The sequence below is a fragment of the Plectropomus leopardus genome, chromosome 14 (genome assembly GCF_008729295.1).
Source record: "Plectropomus leopardus isolate mb chromosome 14, YSFRI_Pleo_2.0, whole genome shotgun sequence".
Lineage (NCBI taxonomy): Eukaryota > Metazoa > Chordata > Actinopteri > Perciformes > Serranidae > Plectropomus > Plectropomus leopardus.
Genome location: NC_056476.1, coordinates 2,099,672 through 2,109,419, shown reverse-complemented (window position 1 = coordinate 2,109,419; position 9,748 = coordinate 2,099,672).

The following is a 9,748-nucleotide window of genomic DNA, read 5'->3' as shown; positions in this document are numbered from 1 at the left end:
TTACACGCCCTCCCCTTTGGCAGAATTATAGCAGAAATAAAAGCCCGCCGTGCAACAACTGAAGGTCTGGACTGATGGCACTTTGCTGGCCGTCACACTGATTGTGTCCCATTTGCAAATTCTGTCCCTGCTGTGGGAAATATTACCGAGCCATACTGCTACAAAACATTTCCCCGCATATTACAGCTTTTAAGGGCTGGGAAGCGTCGCTTGTGAGCAATGATATGAGATCTGAGTGGAATGAAACACAGCATGTCTCGTTTGATGTCCGAGCTCAGTCTTTCTCGGTGCAAGAGTCTCGGCTGATACAAATCTATGCAAAGTGTAAACAATGAAAGCTGAAAATGTTGCCCGGCTGTTAATGTTTGCTGCGCTGCATTTTCGACCTTTTGCATCGTGTAAAGAAGTTATATGCAGAGATAAAAAGTACAAAACCACATTTATTTAAGTCACACGCTTTGCTATATTTTTCAAGTATTTGTATCTGTGGCACAGAAGCACCAAATGCTTCTCTCTTTTTTTTTTTTAAACATATGCTTTAAGAAGTGATATTACTGATTCTGCAAGCCTTGCATAAACAAACATATGGTTAGCTCATAAACCGTAATGCATTACTGTAGATTAAACCAGCCAATAAAATTTTAAGTAGTTGCCCTTCTGCCACACTGAAGCATGCATGGTTTGTGAAAGAGTGCAACCCTGAGGGCCCGCTTTGATTTTACACACTCATATCGTTTTACCAAAAAAAAGAAAAAAGTGAACCTTTTAAAAAACTCAAACTTAAAAAAAATAGTACACATTATTATTATTTTATATTTTCATTGACTTAATTCTTTAACCAACATCTGTGCTAATCACAAATATCAAATATTCATTAATTTTCAGAATTTTAACACTTTAAATGCCATTTTTTTGCCATGATGCCACTATGTTTTTAAATGAAAAAAACAATGAAAAATTAATTATTTTCAATAATATACATGCAAAGGAGTATTTTCCCTTTTTTATGATCATAATACAATCACAGTCTGGGATATGTTGATTGTTAGCAGCAACATTGAATTTGTAAGTGCAACTAGTGGAAATAGTTTGTATTTTCTCCATATGCCATATTCCAAGATTAAACCAAAATACAAACAGACGCCATACGCATGAACACAGCCAAAATTATATATATATATATCACAAAGCACATAAAATGCCCCTTAAAGTCCCTAAAAAAGGGTTAAGCCAACTATGTTTTCATCTCCTGCTGTCATGAGCACGAACAATAGTTCCTACATTAAACTGCTCACAACAAAGTCTGGATTATCTTGAGTAACTGGATCATGATTTCAGGAAAGAAGCATTTGTTGTGTTTATCAAATGTATTTTTTGCTGCTTTGTGCCACCTAGTTCCATTATATTGGAGAGAAGACAGACCTCTCTTTCAGCTGACATTTCCAACAACTCCAGCATATTATATATATATATATACATACATAACATACATATAACTATTATTATATATTTGTTGTTTGACGATCGTACATCAGTGTTAACTGTAGAAAAAGGTTGCAGTTAAAGCTCACCCAAATGAAAACCATTAACTTTGACTTAGCTGTGGCGTTACAAAGAAAGCAAAGGCTGGCTAACACCGCGGCAGAGTGAAGACCCTTTTGAAGGCTACTGTGTGAAATTAGGAGTTTCTGTCCCCAAAAGATCTGTATAGCATCTTTGGATATTACTTTGAAACTGACAGCTGATATTGTTAATTTCGACACTGCGCCGATTGTTTGTCCGAGTGACCCAAGGAGGAGAGGATTAGCAAAAGGTCAGTGTTTTTTTTTTTCATCTTCTTGTCCTCAGTATTTGTACATTTCTGGATCTGAATCATGCTTTAGTTTAGTTTATCTTCGGCTTCAAAATCAGACAGATATGATGATATGATTCATGAAGCTGCCTCTGAAGGCACAGCTGCACGCTCCTTTGAAACTGATGTCCTTGCTCCGCACGATGTTGCACAAAGTAGCCAAATCTGAACGACCTGCACAGCTACAGTTCGGCATTAAAATGCTTCATACAAGTAAATTAATCGATGACTTTGCACTCTAAAAATGGGCACGTATTCATAATGAACACTTTGATTTTTTTTGCACATTTTGCACTCTTACCTGCAACAGAATATTTAGCGTTTTCTTTTCTTTCAGCACGGCTTGTATTTCACATGACTGCCCGTAAGTTTGGAGACCGCTGGCAAAAACAATGATTACAGATCACAACAGGCAACATATTTCTGCTTAGCCCATGTAGCACGGGGCATGTCATCAAGCCTTTCCACCAACAATGAGAGGCCTTTGAAGATGAAGCTGAATATGAGAAGCCTCCCCTGCAGTGGTACCAATGTACTGCAGCATCAGCTTCTGCTCTCATTGCAGGCTCGAGCTGTAACCAGAAACTGGCAGCGAAAAAAGCAGAAGACGTGCTGCCAAACGAGGCTGCGCCGTGCTTTTTTTTTTCTGTCTTTTTTTAAAGACAGGCCTGTGGTGTAATTATAATCATATCTGGCCATCGCAGTGGGCAGGTGATGAGACGGATGTGTTCGGGAAGAAGTGAGAGGCACAAAAACTAAAAGACCCATATGCCCTTGGCAATTCGGGGGCTGTTTTCGTGATGTGTTTGCAGCGGCATATTTCAGATGCACAGCAAGGATGCGTGGAAATGGATAAATCAATGAGGCCATCTGGGGAGAGGAAGTCAAGATGAGGAATAGTTTAATGCTGACATTCATTCGACAGTAGCCTCACAGACCTAATTATTCCATTCATTATCAGGATGCAAAAAAAGAGAAGGCCTTGTTATTTTCACGACACACATCAAATGATCTTAATTTGCCTTTAAGGAAGTTATAGGTCACGCAATATTTATGAAACTGAGGGTTTTTTTCACAATTAAATGAGCAATTAACAAACTTTTCTGACATATTTGTACATTACAGATCAGAGTTTAAATGGGATGTTTGTTTTTTTTAAAGGTAAAGGTGGTGTTTTACTTTTAAATAAACGGCATCAACGTGCCGGAGACAAACTGGCAAATGCAGAAAATTTAAATTCAGGCAGCAAACGTGTGAAACTAAATAGCCTTGTACTTGGTAACTGCAGCATGTCTAAATTAAGGCCACAGTTGCCATGAGTATAACTGAATATCATCATTGTCATTGTCTGCCCTCTCCAGCTGAGTCAGTCATCACACACACACACACACACACACACACACACACACAACACACACACACACACACACACACACACACACACACACTCACTCACACACTCACAATGACACCTCTCACTCCCACCGCTTCCCTCTCACACACACAGAGTCTGAACAAACTGCAACAATAATCCATATTAAAACATATCGAATGACGACCAAACGATCTATTTGTGTCCTTCATTTAAACAAGAAAATACATTTGACGACTCCGTGACGCAAACTGCATTCAGAAAAATGGAAAATGATTAATTCTGTCATGAAAAATGACCTAACAACAGCGTGTTGTTGTGTCCTCACAGTGTTTACATGTACATGAATAACCCGTTTTTGAGGCTTATGGTCATGTTCAGGATATACTGTTTACATTCTCTTCAATGTAATTCAATTTTATTTATAAAGCCTGTTATCACAAATCAAAATTTGGCGAAGAGAGCTTTACAGCATACGACATCCCTCTGTCCTTGGACCCTCACCTAAGGAAAAAATCCCCAAAAACACACTTTAGCGGGGGGAAAAAACACAGTGGAAACCTCAGGAAGAGCGACTGAGGAGGGATCCCTCCTCCAGGACGGACAGACTTGCAATAGATGACAAAATGATACACAGGAAAAAGAGAGCGAGAGAGAGAGAGGTACAGATGCACAGCCACGAAAACAGTAACAATAACATAACATAACTATAGTAATAGCCATAAAAATCAATAAAAGTAATTGATGATTACATGTATATTACATGCAAACATTGCAGTTTATGTATGTGGCAATAACAATCATATATATGTAATATTAGGGAGTATGTAACCATGGTAACGGCCGCACCTGCGCACACAGTCTGCGGACCTCATTAACAGGGATAATGTGTGTGTCTCAGTATCCGGATTCTTTTGGAGTACTCCCCCTCGAGTATTCGGATTTCTCACAAACGAGACAAGGTCTCAATGTAATGTTTACATGCTCAAACATATAAACGAGAAACTCCCGTTAATAAACAGCTGACTCACGCACATTTAAACACTCTGACTGATGATGTTGGACATTATTTTAATGATTATGAGGTTGTGTATGGGAAATTAACCCAGAGCCGTACTGGAGTTAAGGAACCAACATCCTACCAGAAATTTAAAGTTAAAGTCACCTGGTAGAATAATATTTGAATAAAAGTCTTATATCTGATATTTACTGAACTTTTGGAATCAAAAGTAATTTGTTTGTTTGCGCTCGAGTGTATTTCCGTACACCGTAAAATGTAAACTACAGTCCCGAAGTATCGCCGCTTTCATAGTGTTTTGCCGTAAGATCCCGACGCCGCCAAAAGCCACCTTTTGCAGCTCTACGATACGCCATAAGATGGTGCAAGCTGACAACGCGTCCGGACAGAACCATTGGCGTGTTGTGATGCGCCGACGTTCAGCATCAGGTTGAAATGTGGCCGTTAACAACGTAATATAAGGAGCTGGAGGGCAGGCAGAAGGTGCTCGTTACAACGAGTCTGTTTGGCTGTAAACTGATGGAAAATGACATCCCATTAATGCTGGGTCCTGTAGAATAAAACCAACGGCTCTGTTACCACGGTAACCATGGGGGTTACAAAATCGAAAAAGAATAAATTGTTAAGGATGACAACTTTGACGGACACAACGCTGTATTTAGTCATGACAAACTTACTGAGTTGCCTCTGTAGCATTCAGGTAAAAGACCCGTAAAACAAGGACTAATAATTCTTTATTAACCCTTTGAAACCTGGAGCGACATCACTTTTCTTGTGCTGCTTTCGGATGCCTTTCACAAATATTTGATCCTTTGAACCCTGAGCACATTGGTGAGATTACTTACAAAAACATGGAAAAAAGTTTATGAGCATCTTGGTTAAATATTATCCATAAATTGTCAGAAATTATTAGATTTAGGAAATTATTTTTTTAAAAGGTAGGGGATAGTGTCTAGAAAAAAAGCTAGGGAAAAACTATATTTATAATGGTCAGAACGACATATTATTATATTTTTTTAAGCACTTTTTCCAAGCATTGTTTGCCTTTTTTTGGTTTGTCTTTAACTTCCTTTTTGTCTTTTTTTATTTTTTATTTTTTAAAACCAATTTTTCAGGTAATTTCTTTTGTACTTTACTTTTCTTGTTACAATTTTTTTAGAGCTTTTCCTTTTATGGTGCTAAACTTATCTGAGCTTTTCTTCCAAAATCACAGGGAGAAGTTACAAGTTAGGAGGAGAAGAAAATTACCTGAAGGGGAAAAAGAAAGAAGAAAAAAAAATTAAATTAATTATTATTATTATTATTATTATTATTATTATTATTATTATTATTACAAATATAGTTTTCTGGATATTTTTCTTCTTTTTATTATCATCTAATAATATATTTTTTTCTCTTTCTTATAAATAATTTTCAGGTCTTTTGCTTTTACTAATTTCTTTCAATTTGCCTTTTTAGTCATGTTTTAAAAAAGAAAAAGAAGCCGATTTGCTCAGTTTTTAAAGGTTTAAATGGAGGTCAAAGGCATCTTAACGCAGCACAGGAAAATGTCATTTCAGGTTCTGAAGGGTTAATGCACACACGTAATCTCATGACACAGAAGCCCTTCATTAAATGGATAAACAACAACTTTTACCGCTTTAGTCTTTTCTTTTCTCCTCCCAGTTCCAGACTTCAGGACCAACACTGGCACGCTAATTAGCAGCTGCTCTAACGGCGCGTGAGGGAAAAAGGAAAAGCTGCTGAAGGTCACAACTACTGACGACCGACTCTGAGTCTGTACAGTTTGTGCTGATTTCATAACACCAGTCTGAAAAACACACACTCATTCCTGAATATAACAAGCTAAACCAACAGACTGCAGACTGGATGTAGATGTTTGGACTGAATCCACCGCAGGACCACAAAAGTTTTTATCTCAAACCACAAAGCAGCAAACATGTCAGAACATTTTTACTTTTTAGCATCAATACCACAAAAACGCTTCAGGAGGTGAGTACGGTAAATGTGCTGCAGGGGATCTGAAGCTTTTCTCCTCCTGCTGATATCAATAATTACTAACTGCCAACATTTATTCCTCAAACTGGAAAAGCAAGAAACACAGTTGGCTCTACGTCAACCTGTTTGTCGAAACAAGCCGACGTGTTTATTAGGTAACCTAAGAGTGCTATATGTCTCCACAGCGCTGAAAGCATATAAAACTCTGAAGCTTCATCCAAATTGAATTATTGCTCTCAGTGTTTGTTCCACTGTGCCTTCAAAGACACTGCAGCCAAAGAGTAAAATTTATCAAAGGTGAATACTGACAGAGAGCAGCAGCATGTGAAGTATGTAAAAATATATCCGCATTTTCATTTTAAGACCTGAATCATGTTATTGGTTTGCTTTTTGTAAAGCTTCTGATATGCTGAACCAGGTCAAAGCAGAGCCAGATTAAACTCTTTGAAACTTAAGAAAATTGGCTTGATTTCCTCAAAAAACATGGAAAGAAGGCAATGAGCAGCAGCTTGAGAAGAGGGAATGAGCAAGAAATAAGTAAAAAGTACAAGAAAATTATATGAAAATTTGCAAAAAAACAAGTAAATCACCTGAGAATTTTTGCTTTAAAAAATTATAAGAATTCTGTATCATAATATTAAATATGTCATTATGAGTTATAAATATAGTTTTCAAGACATTTTTTTCCTTTTTTTTCCAAATAATTCAATAAATCTATTTATTCATTACAATTTGTGGAACATTTCTTACCAAGTTGCTCGTTGCAAAAACAAACCCTGGTTGGGCTTGGGTGGTATCACGGTCTCACAGTATACCGAGGTATTCAAAAATCACAAAGGTATGTTTTTTCAATACCATCATAAATACAGGTGCAAACTCGTTGTATGTAGTGCTCAGCACGAACCAAAAGAGCTCAGTCTGCGGTCTCTGCTGGTGGAACAGGCAGCTGAGCTAAAAGACACAGCGACACCAAGAGGTGGAGAGAGAAGTTACAGGACTGTAAACAGCCGGCGGCCAGCAGGCATAGAGAGACTGTGAAGAAGAAAAACTGCATGTTTTAACATCTAACTTGGTGAATTAAGGATTTATTTGGACCGATCGGAGCTGGTGATTGTTGGAACAGTGGACTTACTAATGAGATTACTCGCAAGAGTAACCAAGACGGTTTGGGTGAGTTTAATTTTGATTCTGTCGAGTTTAAAGAAGTGCGTTTTATGAAGCGTTAACAAGGAAATTAAGCCTCATCAGCCTTCTGTGACTGAGAGAAAGTTGAATTCAAAAGGTGAACAGTTGTGTTTCTCTGTTACAAAAATTACAAAAATAGGTGTGTGAGAACGTTACTTTTCTTGTTGTTGTCTTGCTATTATGTATTTATAAGTTTTAGACTTATAAATACAAAATAGAAACCTGTAAAGTACGAAGTACACTCACCATTATACACCATACACCCCGGAGTAATCTCCAGTTGGAGACTATTAACAGTAGTTGTGAAACTTACAACAGTGCTGTAATTATAAATTTTGTGAACGTTGGCTCTGTAAAAAGTCTAAAGTCATAAATACACTTGTTAAACCAATATTTTCCTTAAAGTTTAAACTTCTCATTTCATGTCTTGTCCTGAGGAGTGTTAAACTGACTAAACGGCAAAATTTTGTCAAAGACTTGAAAACAAACAGGAGACGAAAAACTACGACAGAGATCATACAGGCATGTTAAGTCTAATTTAAATTTAATCAAAGCCAACATAAAGCCACTGCCCTTAATTTCCCTTCAAATTAAATCTCAGAATTCATTTATTCAGCAAATACATTTCTTTTTTCTAAATCAACAGCTTAATGTGAGGGTGACAAATTCAAATTTATGCAATACAAATACAATCTCTGCTGGCACTAATCTCTTCCCATATTATTTATCTAGAGAAAAGTTGATTGAGCATGCATGCTCTGTTCCAGCAGCTCCCAAACTCACACCAACACACAATTACATTCACAGCTGGGAGCTCCCCAGTACAACCCAGCGTCGTACTGGGTGAACACTGAGCAGCTGCACTGGAGCAGTGCGGGGTTAAGGGCATGTCGATGCTCGTTGTTGAATTAGTCATTAACTCTCCTCCCATAAGTCTCAGTTCCCCGCTGCTCTGAGGGTTTTTAACTATCGACTCTCTGGTCACGATTGTTTTTCTGACACAGCTCTTCACTTTTTTGATTCTCTCATGATTTCTTATTGAACATCTCAATATCAATAATTCCTAAATAATGAAAACCCAGAATAATCAGCCTTCATTGTGCCTTTACAGAGTTTGTGTGCGCAGTCTTGCAGTGTAAATACTAAATGTTGTATGTATGAAAAGTAACAAAGCCTCGTCTCTGTAAAAAGCGTCAGCACAGAATTATGTATCAGACTGTTTCCAACAAGTTACTGCAGCTTAGTGCACTCTGAAGGGCCAGACGAAAACGGCCCGCAAAAAATCGTCTTTAAACATTCATATATTCAGCCAATGTTTTAATGGTCTACAAATACTGTGAAAATATTTTCCCAAAGAAAATTTGCCATGAGACAGAGACAAAGGATTCAATTCAAGCATGTGTGCTGCTGTGCACGTGCAAGGCAGAAATGAGACCGTGAGACACTGGACAACCTGATGCTATAATAGTGAGGAAGATGCAGAAATAAAAGTTTTATATTATATTATATTATATATTTACATTAACTAAAGCATTTTCAAAATTTTAGGACATTTATAAGATATTGGGACATTCCTAGGATTTTAAGTAATTTCTAAGACATTTCTAGGATTAGGGGACATTTCTAGGATTTTCTGACATTCCTAGGATACTGGGACATTTCTGTGATTTTAGGACATTTGTAGAATTTTAGGACATTTCTAGGACTTTAGAAAATTTCCAGGATTTTAGGGCATTTACAGGATCTTAAGAAATGTCTAGGATTTTAGGACATTTCTAGAATTTCAGGACATTTCTAGGATTTTAGGATGATGCAGGACAGTGGTCTGAAATATACAGCCAATGTGTAGCAAATACATAAGTGGCAAATATGAAGAAATTGCAGAAGATACATCATAAAATTTTATTCTCAAAAAGGTAACTCTGGTCTTTTTGTTGAGTGTGATTTGCTGTTTCTGTGTGAGTGATAAATAGGTTCATTTTAATGCCAGTCCTGTTTTAACACATACACTTATGAGTGAAACTGTCTGTATGCATCCCTACTAATATCCAAAGTGTATTTTTTAACACTAAAATGTTATTGTTTTAAACTCCATATGGACATTAGGAATCGGTTAGCAAGAAAAAAAAATCATGTGAATTTTGAGCAGCTGCTCATCCAAAAAAATTGGTACAAATATTCTTTTTTTTTTTTTCTTTTTTGGCGACGGCTCTGGGCCTTGGCAAAGTCGGCTGACTGGCCGCAATCCAACATCACATTCTGAGGAGTGAAGGCAAAACCCTCAGAAACAAGAAGGAAGTGAAGATGGCTACAGTGCCGGCCT